At 39.5% G+C, this 16,365-nt stretch overlaps 1 long non-coding RNA gene and 2 pseudogenes across 4 annotated transcripts in view; 1 reads left to right on the top strand and 2 right to left on the bottom strand.

The window, feature by feature from the left end:
• Window positions 1–16,365, top strand: part of LOC311602372 — a 73,953-nt gene that overhangs the window by 13,492 nt on the left and 44,096 nt on the right. The gene's annotated exons all lie outside the window — the stretch shown is intronic.
• Window positions 1,107–1,746, bottom strand: LOC311602581 (large ribosomal subunit protein eL19-like; annotated as a pseudogene). Its single transcript has one exon. The product of its transcript is annotated as a large ribosomal subunit protein eL19-like (transcript).
• Window positions 11,007–11,528, bottom strand: LOC311601998 (histone H3.3C-like; annotated as a pseudogene). The gene has a single exon. The product of its transcript is annotated as a histone H3.3C-like (transcript).

The following is a 16,365-nucleotide window of genomic DNA, read 5'->3' as shown; positions in this document are numbered from 1 at the left end:
TTTCTGTTTTCTATTGTTTAGTTTTATCTTCTGTATCAAAAATTAAGTGTGTGTGGGTTTACTTCTAAGTCTTTGATTTGATTACATTGAACAACCAGTCTGTATGCCAGTACCATGCAGTTTTCATTACTATTTTCTGTAGTACAGCTTGAAATCAGTGAGGTGATATCTTCTGAAATTCTTTTATTATACAAGATTGTTATAGCTATCTAGGGTGTCTTGTTTTTCCATATGAAATTGACTATTACTCCTTCAGGGTCTATAAAGAATTGTGTTGGAATTTTAATGGGGATTTGTTGAATCTGTGGATTGCTTTTGGTAAGATGGAAATTTTTATTATGTTACTTCTACTGATCTGTGAGCACGGGAGATATTTTCATCTTCTGATACCTTCCTCAATTTCTTTCTTCAGAGACTCAAAGTTCTTGTCATACAAGTGTCTTCCACTTGCTTGGTTAGAGTAACATCAAAATATTTTATATTATCTGTGGCTATTGTGAAGGGTGTTGTTTCTCTGATTTCTTACTCAGATAATTTGTTATTTGTAGATAGGACAACTACTGCTTTGTTTTGTTTTTTTTTTAGTTAATATTGTATCTAGCCATTTTGCTGAAGATGTTAATCAGCTTTAGAAGTTCCCTGGTTGAATTTTTAGATTCACTGATGTAGAATATCATATCATCTGCAAATCAAAACTTTTTTTTTGCTTCTTCCTTTCCAATTTGTATTCCCTTGATCTTCTTTAGTTGTCTTATTGCTCTGACTAAAACCTCAACTACTATATTGAGTAGATATAGAGAGAGTAGACAACATTTTCTTGTCCCTGATTTTAGTGGAATTGCTTAAAGTTTCTCTCCATTTAATTTGGTGTTAGCTATTGGCTTGCTGTATATTACCTTTATTGTGTGCCTTGTATCCCTGATCTCTCCAGGACTTTTATCATGAAGGAGCATAGGATTTTGTCAAAGGCTTTTTCACCATCTAATGAAGTGTTCATGTGGTTTTTTTTTCTTTCAATTTGTTTATATGGTAGATTACATTGATGGATTTCCTTTTTCTTTTTCTTTTTCTTTTTCTTCTTAAAAAGGGCAACAGACCAAGGTTTGTTTTATTTTAATGACTGATCCACGTGAGGCCATAGCCAGGCCACTATGTACAGACAAAAGGGAATCTTCATTTCTTGATCTCTTCCTCTTTGGACAGTGTCTTGATGATCTCCTCCTTCTTGGCCTGGAGGCGCTGCTCCTCCTGGCACTTGTGTGCTTCCTTGGTCTTAGACCTGCGAGCCTCAGCCTGGTCAGCCAGGAGCTTCTTGGGGGCCTTGTCCACCTTCAGCTTGTGTATGTGCTCCATGAGGATCCACTTGTTTTTTAACACATTCCCTTTGACCTTCAGGTACAGGGTGTGGAACATATGGCGGTCAATCTTCTTAGATTCAAGGTATCTCCTGAGGAGGCACAGGATCCTCATCCTTCTCATCCAGGTCGCCTTCTCAGACCTGTGGGTGTTTGCAGTATACTTCTGCTTCCCTATGCCTATATGCCTGCCCTTCTGTAGAGCCAAGGTATTTTTCTAGCATTGAGCCTGGGAATGAACAGTCACGGGTTTCCAGATGATTAGTCCATCTTTTATCAGCTTCCTGATTTGCTGACAGGAGTTGGCATTGGTGATTTCGTTGGACTCATTGGGGTCCAACCAGTGGAGGACACTAGAGGCAAGCTTCTTCTGTACCCTGAGCATACTCATGGCTGCCACATTGATGGATTTTCATATATTGAACCACCCCTGCATTTCTGAGATGAGGCTTATTTGATCATGGTGCACAATGTTTTTGATGAATTCTTGGATTTGATTTGCAAGTATTTTGTTGAGTATTTTTGCATCAGTGTTCATAAGGAAGATTGGCCTGTAATTGTCTTTCTTTGTTGAGTTTTTGTGTGGTTTAGGTATCAAGGTGACCATGGCCTAATAGATTGTGTTTGGTAATGTTCCTTCTGTTTCTATTTTGTGGAATAGTTTGAAGAGTACTAGTATTAGCATTTCTTTGACTATCTGGTAGAATTCTGCACTAAAACCATCTGGCACTGGACTTTTTTGGGGGGGGGAGTTGGACAACTTTTGATAACTGCCTCTATTTCCTTAAGGGTTGGGAAATTTTTCTTCTATAATTTTGTTGAAAATATTTTTCTAGACCTTTGATCTAGGACTCTTCTCCTTTTTCTATTCCTATTATTCTTAGGTTTGGTCTTTTCATACTGTCCCAGATTTCCTGGATGTTTCTTGTCAGAAACTTTTTAGATTTAACATTTTCTTTGACTGATATTTTAATTTCTTCAACTGTATCTTCTATGTCTGAGATATTCTACTGTAGCTCTTGTATTCCTTGGTGATACATGCATCTGTAGTTCCTGTTCTCTTCCCTAGGTTTTCCATCTCTAGGAATCTCTCTTTTTGTGCTTTCTTTATTGTTTCTATTTCAATTTTCAGGTCTTGAACAGTTTTGTTCGTTTCCTTCACCTGTTTTATTATATTTTTCTGTTATTTCTTTAAGGGATTCATTCATTTCCTCTTTAAAGGCCTCTATCATCTTTATAAGATTGGATTTAACGTAATTTCCTTGTGGTTCATTTGTGTGAAAATATTTAGTGCTTGTTGTAGTAGGGTAGCTGTGCTCTGAAGGTACTGTATTGCCCTGACTCTTGTTGATGTGTTCTTATGCCAGTCTTTAGCCATCTGGTTGTCCCTGTATTCCTAGTGTAGCAGGTATCGGGAAGGCAGGACTAACCTGGATGTCCCTGGTGCAGAATGTCTTTGTTGACTGTAATACAATTCTGTCTATTGAGCTATTCTCACACCCAGTTAGCAACTCTCTTTGGCAAGGTATACCATGTCTCTGGCATCTCCAACATCTTGGGGTCTCCAATACAATCTAAGCTTCACAAACTTCACAGAATCGCACGATGGACTCTCTGGGCTTCCATGTAGGTATACCACTGACGCATGCCTAGCCTCAGTGTGGCTTTCTTTAGCTATGGAGGGAGATTCCATAACCCCTTCCTTGTACCCTTGATTCTAAAGCCCGGACCACATAGGCAAAACTGCCAAGTTCTTCTGCTTGCTGGGACTGGAACTTGGTACCCTTGTTCAATTACATTTGTGTCACTTTTCTGTTGTGGACAGTTCTCTTCACTCTTTAAGCTTTTTTCCTTCTTTTTTCACAGGTTAGAAGCTTAGGTGTGCGGGGCATTTCCCTGAAGTCACCACTCCCTTTATTCCACTTAGCATCAGGCTTTTTGTTAAACTTTTTTATCTCCTTGAGCACTGGACTTGATTCCATTATACTTCCTGATGCCCCCTTTTCTCCTCAAACTGTACATTTTTACATTTCTCTTTGTCTAGCCTACTCATTTTTATTATAAATCTTCATACAAGTGATTACTAATAAACACATGGCGTGGTCACTACTAGGTAGTCTTTAAATTTCTCCTGATCCAAAGTCACAAAGTCCACATCTCACCAGTAAACAGCCAAGCCAAGCCAGTCACAGCAATAACCTACTCCTGGTACCAACTTCTGTCTTAGTCACTGTTTTATTGCTGTGAAGATACCAAGACCATCACAATACTTATAAAAGAAAAAATTTAATTCTGGGCTTGCTTACAGTTTTGGTGGTTTAGTCTATCCTGGAATGGGCATAGAAGGACTCTGGCAGCACTTATGGTTCTAGAACAGTAACTAAGAGCTACATCTTGATCGTCAGGGAGGGAGGAGAGAGAGAGAGAGAGAGAGAGAGAGAGAGAGAGAGAGAGAGAGAGAGAGAGAGAGAGAGACTGAGCTTGGTATGAGTTTCTGAAACCTCAATTCCCACCTTTAGTGATACACTTCTCCAACAAGGCCACACCTCCTAATATTTCTAATCTGTTAAAACAGTGCCATGCCCCCTGGTAACTAAGCATTCAAATATATGGGCCTATGAGCATCATTCTTATTCAAACCACCGCAATGGCATTGGCTCTTAGATTCTTTCCACTTCCTCTTCCTGGAAGTTCCCTGAGCTCTGAGGAGAGGCATTTGATGGAAACATTCTATTTAGGGCTGGGTGTTCCAAGGTCTCTCACTTTCTGGCTGTGGATCTCTGTACTTGTTTCCATCTGCTGCAGGAGGAAGCTTCTCTGATGATGGCTGAGCTGATCTATGAGTATAGCTGAATATCATTATGAGCCACTAATCACATATTTTTTCTGTTTTATACCATTATTATTTGGCTTAACCCTAGGTCCCCGGGCTATCTAGTCATAGGTTCTTGGCCATCTAAGCAGTATAGGGTAGGGATTCCATCTCATGGAATGGGCCTTAAGTTAAATCAGATATAAGTTTGTTTCTTTCACAATTAAGTTACATTTTTGAAAATGTCAATTTATAATAATTTTAGCATGGATTACAGGCTGAGGCTTACTTTTTTAAGCTGTGAGTTTTTTAATTTTTTAATTAATTAATTCATATTACATCTCAATAGTTACCCCATCCCTTGTATCCTCCCATTCTTCCCTCCCTCCCATTTTTCCTTTACTCCCCTCCCCTATGACTGTGACTGAGGAGGACCTCCTCCCCCTGTATATGCTCATAGGGTATCAAGTCTCTTCTTGGTAGCCTGCTATCCTTCCTCTGAGTGCCACCAGGCCTCCTCATCCAGGGGACGTGATCAAATATGGGGCACCAGAGTTCATGTGAAAGTCAGTCCCCACTCTCCACTCAACTGTAGATTGGATAAAGAAACTGTGGTGCATTTACACTGTGGAATACTACTCAGCTATTAAAAACAAGAAATTTCAGAAATTTGTGGATAAATGGATTGAACTAGAAATGATCATAATGAGTGAGTTAACCCAGAAGCAGAAAGAGTCAAATGGTATACACTCACTTATATCTGCATATTAGCCCAAGGGGCATGTCCCATGAAAGTCTTCACTTACCAGGAAAGTGGGTCAGAGGAGAGGACATCCTACTGGGACTCTAGGTGAGAGAAGCATAGGCGAATGGGTAAATAGAAGGATCCAGAGGGTCCTAGAAACCTACAAGAACATTATGATGGGTGGATCTGGGCCAAGGGGTCCTGCTCAAATTATGGCACCAGCCAAGGACTATATGTGCAGTAAACATCAAACCCCGGCCCAGATCTAGCCAAGGGACAGGACATTCTCCACAGGCTGAGGATTACTAAAAGTGAATAATGCATACTGTTTTCCTTGGTGATTAGCATCACCTGTTAAAATGACTATTCTGTCCAATTCCACTTGTAAAATATTGAATAATTCATCTCATTAGATTAGTCTAGTGGTAAAATGATTTCTCATGTAACTTCTTTAGATGATTTATGGCTTTTAATTTTTTACTTTTAATGGCAAGTTATTAAAATTTCTCTAAATCAGCTTTCTAGTACCAAATTCTTAAATGAAAAGGAACAAGAGATAAACTCCATAAAATTTAACTTCCTCCACTCTCAGCAAAACCAACATCTCTCTTAAAATGGAAAGGCATGCTGTTTTTCTTAAAACAGAACTAGCCAGCTTTTATGTGTTTGTGCTCAAGACATAGAATGAACATTCCAGGCCTTTCAGAGTATTTAGTCTTTATTACAGCTTCTCAATTTCTGCTACTGAGGTGGAAAGTAGTATGTAATTAAAATTAAAAGAACAGTCCAAAGTCAGCCTGCAGGGCAGCTGGTCAATTAGAACTAACCTAATACTATGGGTCACCTTGAAGAAACTAGTGTCTAGTCAAATGCAATGGCCCACTGAGGATATAGCAGAAAATCGCTATAAATATTTTTAATACTTTAGATTTAGCCAACTCTGTGTATTAAGATTCATCTTTTAAGAGTCATGGGGTAACATCAAGAACTTGCTTAAGTATTATTTACTAAGGGTTTATTCTTAAATTAATATGTAACATCCATGCAAATTAATATCCAATTTGATTTTTAAAAAGAAATGTAATGAAGATAAAACAGAATCAAAACATTATCTTCTTAAAATCTTGAGGTTCATAGTAGAGCCACCAGCCTTTTAAATTAGGCATTTCACTAGTACAATACAGTTGATCAAGATATAGAACTGTACAATGCCTTGACATTTGAGTAAGAACTATCATTCTCTTCAATGTAGACTAGCTAATGCATATTCTCCAATGGCAGTGAGGTTAGTATTCTATAGGGAATGTGTCCTGACATAATTTCCCAGTGTTCAATAACACAACTTTGTTAAGGCCATGTTTTATTTGCTGGTTAATGTACAAATGGCAATATAATTTAATTGCAAGTATTTTTGTGAAAGTCTGTGCTTATAAGAATTATGAAACCTTGAAAAGAGACTATTAAATCACTGAAAATTTAAATATATCATACAAAATCTCATTTGTACAAAAAATGAGTTAAATATAAATATAAAGGAGTCATGGTAATTTTGTGCAAGTCTGTTTTATGTGCTCTATAGTTACATATTAAAACATCTTGGTTCTGTTGTGAAAAGATCAACACCAGATGAAGTTACTATCTATTAGCAGAGGGTCCTAAAAAGCTTTCTTTAGCTCTAAGCATGCATGTGATTATAAGTGTTTCCTAATCTGAGATCATCTAAACATTGAGGAAGAGGAAATTAAAAGGACAGTATTCTATAAACCAACAATCTGTCTAGAGCATATCATAAAACACAAAGAAATCCACAAATCTGCACAAGAACATGTATCACATACACACAAGTGCACACATTCCACGCATGCATGTATGCACACATTCCATGCACAGTAACCAGGCTGAATAAAGCCTAATGAGATGCTTCATACAGTTCAATATTCGACTGTGTGGCTTTCTTTCTTTCTTTCTTTCTTTCTTTCTTTCTTTCTTTCTTTCATAGGTGACACTGAAATCTTGTAGTTTTCTTTGGGGCTTAAGGACTTAATTCAGACAAATTTGAATAAATGTGTGTCTGTAAATCTTTCAAAGACAAGGATGGCATCTTGTTAATTTTATTTATTCAAAATATATTCTGTGTAATAGAATAATAGTTTGCAACCTTTCTTTGTAAGCACTAGTTAGAAAATATTTCTTTAAAAAATTTTAATTTGTTGTAATTTATTCATATTTCATCGTGAATGTTATCTCCTTGCTTGTATCTTCACATTCCCACCCTCCCTCCCCTAGACCTCTGACAGAAGGGGACCTCCTCCCCCACCATATAAACACAGCCTGTCAGGTTCATCCAGATAGCCTGCTTCTTCTTCTTCTTTATGTCTCCAGGCTTCCCCACCAAGGTGAAGTGATCGAATCAGGGGTATCAGAGGCAGTCCCTGCTTTCCCACAACCTTGGAGAATGAGCTGTCCATTAGCTGTATCTGAACAGGGGGTCATTTGCTCAAATATGTTCATAACAGCCTTATTCATAATAGCCAGAATCTGGAAACAACCTAGATGTCCCTCAACAGAAGAATAGATAAAGAAACTGGTACATTTATACAGTGGAATACTACTCAGCTATTAAAAACAAGGAAATCTGCAGGCAAATGGATAGAACTAGAAATGATCATTCTGAGTGAGGTAATCCAGACCCAGAAAGGCATGCATAGTATATACTCACTTATAAGTGAATATTAGCCCAACATAGATGTTCTCTGAGAGACTCCATCCAATGGGGTAACAGGACAGATGCTGAGACTTGCTGCTGGACTCTGAGTGGAGTACTAAGAGTGGTATGAAAGAATTGGGGGATGGGAGGACCCAGATACTTCAGGAGCCCCACAAGGAGACCATCAAGGCTGGCAGGTCTGGACCGGAGTGGGGTGGGGGGTGGGGGCGCTGCACAAATTGTAGGACCAACCAAGCTGTGTAGTTTTTCTGATTTCATCAAATGAGTAGCTTTTTGCCATCTTTCTAGTCTAGAAAACAGTATGGAGAAGATTGTGACTATATTCTTTTTTTTTTAATTAATTAATTTATTTATTTATTTTTAATTTTTTATTACTAATTTATTCCTGTCACATCTCAATGGTTATCCCATCCCTTGTATCCTCTCATTCCTCCCTCCCTCCCATTTTCCCCCTATTCCCCTCCCCTATGACTGTTGTGACTATATTCTTTAAGGTCTCCTTTTCCTCCTCAAGTGTTACAAAATCCCCTGCTGGTGACCTTTGCAAAGATAACTGGCCCCCTTTTGACCTTTTGTTTGAATAGGCAACTGGGTTCCTAAAGACATTAACCAAAAGCCAGTGGTTACAGTATAGCTGTAACTATTTTCTTATTAACTTTTGCAACAAAGCTCCACCTGAATAGAAGGAAGCATTCTCCGTACTCCATTTTTTTTATTTCACTCCCTCTACAATCTCCTATAAAATATTAATATCCACTGCATCTCCTCGAATACATCTGAGATAAAGAGGCAACAACTTGTAGCCTTTTGAATCCTCAGTAACAAGAAACTTCTTACCTAAAATCAGAAACCTTTAAATACAGTGTGAAAAGAATCCAGAATCAGGTCTAATTATTAGTGGTTCCTCTGTAGTTTTGATACTTTTAATTGTGTCAGGTCTTTACTCAATATTTTCTTGCATCTTTATAAGTGCTATAACTCTGCTGACCACAGACATAGGCTGTGTTACTTGTTATGTGTTCAACAACACCTTTTCCAAAATCACTCTCTCAAGTCGGAACAAAATAGTCTGGAACAGATCTTATGTTTCATAGGATTGGAGCAATTCCTAATACTGTAGCTGTTCCTTGAAGTTAACCAAATGAGCAGGTGCCCTTTCCCTATCAGTCTTTTGTAGAGAGATTCCTCTGTAGCCAAATCCATGTAACTTGTATTCCGAACAATTTAAATTACCAGAAGTTTCTAGCAAATATTTTGCCAGTATTTTCTTCTGCTGTCTAGACTGTGTGGCCACTATGACTGGATACCAGAACTGAAGAAGAATAGTCTCAATTAGGTGTATAAGCAGCTAGTACTCTGGGGCTGTGCTTTCTACTGTGCAGAGGTTTCTTTGGGGAATGACCTACCCCTCGGGAACTTTGATGGGACGTGACCAGTGCATTTCTCATGAACAAAGAGATGTTTGGCTGTGAGTCTCTATATCTGTTTCCATTAGTTTCTGGGTAAAGCCTTTCTGATGAAGATTTGGCTAGGCACTAATCTATGAGTATAGTAAGAATATCATTAGGAATCATTTTTATTGATTTTTTTCCTATCAAGGGTCTCTGGACCATCCAGTCTGGACCATCCTGTTCATCCAGGCAGTGTGGGGCATTGGCTCCCTCTTGTGGTTTGGGTCTCAAATCGCTTGGTCATTCTCACAAATACTGGACCACTTTTACCCAAGCATATCTTGCAGGCAGGGCAAGTTATGAGTCATAAATTTTGTAGCTCAGTTGGTGTCCCAGTCCCATTGCTGGGAGCCTAGCCTGGTTACATAAGATGGCTAGTTCAGGCTCAATATCACCCATTACTAGGAGTCCTCAATAGGGTCAACCTCTTAGGTTCCAGGAAGTTTCCACTGCACTAGGTTTCCACATTGCCCCTAAAATGCTCCCCAATTCCAGTCATTTCTGTCAGTACTCGTGCCTCGATTCCATTCCTTCCCACCTGATCCCTCCTGTTTCCATTCCCACCTACCCCAGTCCAACCACAAAACATTTCCCCTTCCCAAGGAGATCCATGAGCCCTCCTTGGTATTTAGCCTCTGGGTCTGTGGATTGTAGCATGATTATCCTTCACTTTACAGATAATATGTGTGCACTTATAAGTGAGTACATACCATGTTTGTCTTTCTGGGGGTGGGTTGCCACAGTCAGGATAATTTTTTTTGTTCCATCCATTTGCCTGCAGATTTCATTGTGTCATTTTTAACAGCTGTATAATACTTCATTGTGTAAATATATCACATTTTCTTTATCCATTCTTCAGTTGAAGGGCATATAGGTTCTTTCCAGTTTCTGGCTATTGTGAATAAAGCCGCTATGAACATAGTTGAGCAAATGTCCTTGCTGTATGGTGGAGTATCTTTTAGGTATATTCCCAGGGGTCCTATAGCTGGGTCTTGAGGTAGCACTATTCTCAGTTTTTCAAGAAAGTGCCAGATTGATTTGCAAAATGGTTGTGCAAGTTTGCACTCCCACCAGCAATGACGGAGTGTTCTCCTTTCTCTGCATCCCTATTAAATTCTCCCACCTGTTTGTCCCGTTTCCACTTTCACAGCACTTGTGTCCTACTAAATCCCTTTGTAGAGCTTCCCCATGCCCTTTTGCCCTTCTGGTTTCTGCAGTTACTCCAGCTAATATACTCACTTCTGAATGTTCACATGCAGCATTTGTCTTTCTGGGTCTGAGTTGCCTCACTTAAACTTCATGATTTCTTTGCTCTTCACAGCTGAATAGTATTCCATAGTGTGTATGCACCACATTTTCATTACCCTGTTCTTACTTGAAGGATATTTAGGTTGTTCCCATTTCCTAGCTGTTGTGAGTAGAGAAGCAATAAACGTGGCTGAGCAAGTATTTGTGGAGTCGGATGTAGAGCCTTTTGAGCATATGCCAATGAGTGATAGAGCTGGGTCATATAGTAGACTTGTTTTTGTTTTGTTTTGTTTTAGCTCTTTGGATGTCCTTTACACTGATTTCTATAATGGATGTACTAGTTTGTAATCCCACCAACAATAAATGAGAGTTCCCCTTTCTCCACATCCTCAACAGCATTTTTTTTGCCGTCAATTAAAAAAAAAAGGAAAGAAAGAAATTTGTTTATTTTTTAAAAAATCCAAATGCTGCGATTGTCCAGAAACTTTTAACATGTTTATTTATAATTGTTATAAAGTTGAGCTGTTGAGATGTGTTCATGGAAACATTTTGCTTGCATTAATGCTTTACATTTTGCATTTATATTGAAAATTTACACACAAATGAAAATGGGAAAACTGTCAATACCTGATTTCTGTCCTCTATTTTTCCACTCGAAATCATATACTTAGGTACCCTTTGACCCCATAGGAAAAAATATATAGCATTCAGAACTACTGATGACAGGAAGGAGAGGAAAAATTTTTTGAGAATGAAATGTTTCCCCGCATAGTGGACTCTTAAGCACAGTCCCCGGGTGTGTGGCATTCTGGATATCTTTTGGCATAATTGTTACCCGTTTAGTATGAATAGCACACAGGTTGGTAGCTTCAGAAGGGCTAACCAGATAGGCCTCACTTGCCTCCTGCAGAGCACCAATAGCTGCACTCTGGAAAACTGCAGATCTGGTTTGAAGTCCTGACCAATTTCTCACACTAGACACAGACGATTGAAGTGGAGGTTACAAATGAGTTCAGTGGACTTCTGATAGCGTCTGATTTCACGGAGTGCCACAGTGTTAGGTCGATAACAATGAGGTTTCTTCACCCCTCAGTAGAGAATGAACTCCCGTGAACCACTTTGTAGCCCGTTGTTTCCTGAGTGCTTTACCACTGGTGGATTTGCATGCAGTCTGCTTAGTGAGAGCCATGGTAGTAAGAGCACCTACTTTGTAGACTAAGCTGGCCTCAAACTCATAGCAATCCTCCTGACTTTGCCTCCCTGAGCGCTGGGATTTCAGGGGTGTACTACCACACCCAGCTTCTCAGCCATTTTTATTTCTCCTTTGAAAACTCTTTGTTCAGATAATGCAGACAACTGTTAATTGGGTCATATGTTTTCTAGATTCCTTGTGCTTTCAGGGTTTTCTTGTATATTCTAAATATTCATGCCTTATAAGCTATATAAGTTTCAAAGACTCTCTCCTATTCTGTGGGCTTTTTATTTATGTGATTGACCGTTTCCTTTGCTGTACATAAACTTTTTAGATTTATGATGTACCATTTATCAACTGCTGGTCTTAATTGCTAGGCAAATGGAGTCCTATTCAGAAAGTCCTTTCCTATCCTGTATCTTGTAGGGTACCACTTTATGATTTCTTCTAGCTGTTTTAGCATTCAAGTTTCACACTGAGGTCTTTGATTTGAAGTTGATTTTTGTACAGAGTGATGGATACAGGTTTAACTTCAGTGTTTTACATATGGACACTCAATTTTCCCAGCACCATTTGCTGAAGGTGCTCTTTCCTCTGTTGATTGTTTTGGCATCCCATTAAATACCAGATAGCTGTAGTTTTGTGCACTTATGTTTGGGTCTTTTTTTTTTTTCATTTTTCCATTGATTTGTGTGTCTGTGTCACTGCCACACTGGTTGCTTTTTTTTATTTGGGGGGTTTGTTGGTTTTTGGTTTTTGTTTTTGTTTTTTTTTTTTTGCTGCTGCTTGATTTTTATTAGTTTTCTTAATTTTTACTATCACTCTAATACAGCTTGAAATCTGGAATGGTAATTCTTCCAGTATTGTTCTTTTTGTTCAGGATTGATTTGGTTTCCCAGGGTGTTTTGTGGTTCCATACAGGTTTTAGGATTTTTGTTGTTGTTATTATTTCTGTGAAGAATGTCGTGGAGTTTGTTGTTGTTGTTGTTGTTGTTGTTGTTGTTGTTGTTGTTGTTGTGTTGGGGGGGTTGGAATTGCATTCAATCTGTAACTGCTTTTGTTGGGATAACCACATACACGTTATTCTACCAATTTCTGCCCACTGCAAGTCTTTCCATGTTTCAGTGTCTTTCTCAATTTCTTCAGAGATTTAAAGTTTTCACTGAAGTCGTTTGCCTCTTTGATTAGGTTTGTTCTTAGATATTGATCTTTTTAACGGCTGTTGTCAATTGGAGTGTTTCCATCATATTTCCCAAGGTGTTTGTTCTTAGAATAGAGAACAGCTATTGACTTTGCCAGTTGGTTTTGTATCCTAAGCCTTTGCTGAAAGGGTTGGTCATTTCTAGAGGTAGAGTTTTTGCCATATATTATCTGTAAATAAATGTGATTTGATTTGTTCTTGACCTGTTTGTGCTCCTTTATTTTCCTTCCCCTGTGTCTAGCGGTGATCATGTATTTTTTTTGTAAGTACATTTATATGATTTATTACATTTAAGGACTTGTTATATTGTTGAACCATCTTGCATGTTTACTTATGGTTATTATTGGTGATTAAATTTTATGAAATATAAAATGAAATCATATTATCAAATGGTGATAAAAACAGCACAAGAAAATGTAATTTGGGTTGTTTCCATGATCTGGCTATTATGAATAAGGCTGCTATGAACATGCTTGAGCAAAGTTTCTTGTTGTGTGCTGGAGCATCTTCTGGGTATATTCCAAGGAGTGGAATAGCTGGGTCTTGAGGAAGCCCTATTCCCATTTATCTGAGATAGCACCAGATAGATTTCCAAAGTGGCTGTACTAGTTTGCATTCCCACCAGCAATGAAGGAGTGTTCCTCTCTCTCCACATCCTCGCCAGCATGTGGTGTCGCTTGAATTTTTGATCTTAGCCATTCTGATGGGTGTAAGATGGAATCTCAGAGTTGTTTTGATTTGCATTTTCCTGATGACTAAGGAGGTTGAGCATTTCTTTAAGTGTTTCTCAGCTATTTGATATTCCTCTGTTGAGAATTCTCTGTTTAGTTCCAAGCCCCATTTCTCAATTGGGTTATTTGGTTTGGTGGTGTTTAATTTATTGAGTTCTTTATATATTTTGGATATTAGACCTTTGTCAGATGTAGGGTTGGTGAAGATCTTTTCCCAGTCTGTAGGCCGTCGCTTTGTTCTGTTGACAGTGTCTCCTGCCTTACAGAAGCTTCTCAGCCTCATGAGGTCCCATTTATTAATTGTTGACATTAAGGCCTGGGCTGTTGGTGTTCTGTTCAGGAAGTTGTCTCCTGTGCCAATGTGTTCCAGGCTCTTCCCCACTTTTTCTTCTAAGTGACTAGAAATGATCATAATGAGTGAGTTCACCCAGAAGCAGAAAGACTCAAATGGTATATACTCACTTATAACTGCATACTAGCCCAACGGACATATCCCATTAAAGCCTTCACTTACCAGGAAACTGGGACAGAGGGGAGGACATCCCATTGAGACTCTAGATGAGAGAAGCATGGGAGAATAGCAAAGTAGAAGGATCCAGAGGGTCCTAGAAACCTACAAGTAGAACATTATGATAGGCAGATTTGGGCCCAGGGGTCCCGCTCAAACTAAGGCACCAGCCAAGGACAATACAGGTGGTAAACTTTAAACCCCTACCCAGATCTAGCCAATGGTCAGAACAGTCTCCACAGTAGAGTGGAGAATGGGATATGACTTTCTCACATACTCTGGTGCCTCACCTTTGACCATGTCCCCTGGAGGGGGAGACCTGGTGGCACTCAGAGGAAGGATAGCAGGTTACCAAGAAGAGACTTGATACCCTATGAGCATATACAGGGGGAGGAAGTCCCCCTCAGGAACAGTCATAGGGGAAGGGAGTAAGTGGAAAATGGGAGGGAGGGAAGAAGGGGAGGATACAAGGGATGGGATAACCATTGAGATGTAACAAGAATAAATTAAATTTAAAAAAATAATAATAAAATAATAAAAAAGAAAATGTAATTTGGGGAGGAAAGTGTTTGTTTCAACTAAGGTCACAGTCAATCACTGAGGGAAATCAGAGCAGGAACCCCAGGTAAGAATCCAGAAGTCAGAATTATAGCAGAAGCCATGAAGGAGAACTGGGACTGCTTACTAGCTTGCTTCTCATGGAGAGGCCAACCTGCCTTCTTATAGTACTCAAGACCACCAGTCCAGGAGTGGCACCACCCACAGTGGGCAGCCTCTCTCCACATGAATCACTAATTAAGAAAATGCTCCACAGTCTTGCCTACAGGTCAGTTTCTGGAGGCATTTTTTTCAAGTAGGATTTCCTCTTTCCAGATATGTCTAGGTTTATGTCAAGTTGACAAAAGCCAACCAAAATAACTGACCTCTTGTCAACTTGACACACAAACACAGCATTTATTAATCCATATCCTTCTTTTCTTGTCCATCCCCATGATCTCATATTAATATTAATATCAAAATATAAAAGTTTCCAACGTCTCACATTCTTTAAAACTACAAACACCTTTAAAATAGTCTCTTTAAAACATTCAAAGTCTCAGCTGGGCAGTGGTGGTGCACACCTGGTCTACAAAGTGAGTCTAGGACAGCTAGCGCTAAACAGAGAAACCTGTCTCAAACACACACACACACACACACACACACACACACACACACACACACACACACACACCAAAATATTCAAAGTGTCTTTCAAAGTTCAACATTCTCTAAAATATCCAAACTTTCTCTGAAATATCCAAAGCCTCTCTAAAATCCAAAGTCCCTTAACCGTTGGCATTTGTAAAATCAAAATTAAAATACATACTTTTTTTTTCACTTCAAGAGGGAAAAGTCAGAGTACAGTTACAATAAAATCAAAGCAAAACCAAGCTCCAACAATATAGAAAGTTCAATGCTAGATGTCTTGGACCCACTCATGATACTGTAGGCTCCAAAAAACTTGTGCCACTTCTCTGGCTTTTCCCTCTGCAGCACACACAACTTGTCTTTTAGGCTCATGATGGCTCCACTCCGTAACTGTCTTTGGCTCTCATCCCATGATACTGGCATCTTCAAAATGCTCGGTCTCCACTGCAACTGAGCTTCACCATTACCAATAGCCTTTTGTGGGCTTTCTTTGGGGACTTTAGCCCTGCCACAAGTGAATCCTCACCTCAGCCTTCTCAGGAGACAGCTTCAGTGAGACAGCTCTTTTAGTTGGGGGGAGAGGGAACACAGGCACCACTGACAGAGATTCTGCATTGCACCCACCAGCCCTGGCTAAGCTTCCCTCGCTCCAGTCCAGCTTGGTCCACAATAAGCCTTGATACCTCAGAGGAGAAGCAGAAATGGGATGGTGACTGGTGCCCAACATGGATGTAACAGGACCTCCAGTATGAGCAGGGGAAGTGTGGGCTGGAAGTCTATCTTCTTTGTTTTCAGTTAGCGCTATCACATTGGAGTCAGGCATGTTGAGATGCCCACTGACACCTTCTGACTAGGCAACTCCTTGGCATTGGTAGAGGATCCCAAAACACTGTCTGGATCCTGAGGCGGGGGGGGGGGGGGGGGCGGGGGCAGAGGGAGAATATCACTGGAATTCTTCAAACTATGACCAGGCTTGTGTCTGAGACTTCTGAGGAATAGCCTGGCAGCTGTAAGGCTGTAGGAAAGTTCTTCTCTAGCCTGAGCATTTCCTTTCCTTTTCTATCATGGGAAGCAGCTCCTCACATCAAAAGAAACCTCAGATTAAGGGATGGCTCACAGGTTAATAATGTTATGCCGAAATTTTGAGAGACTCCCCAAATAGACCACCCAAGAGCCGAGTCCAAATGCAATGGCAAGGAAGTCTTT

Source organism: Acomys minous (genome assembly GCF_964271855.1).
Source record: "Acomys minous genome assembly, chromosome: 7".
NCBI classification, from domain to species: Eukaryota; Metazoa; Chordata; class Mammalia; order Rodentia; family Muridae; genus Acomys; species Acomys minous.
This window is presented reverse-complemented; position numbering and strand designations above follow the sequence as displayed.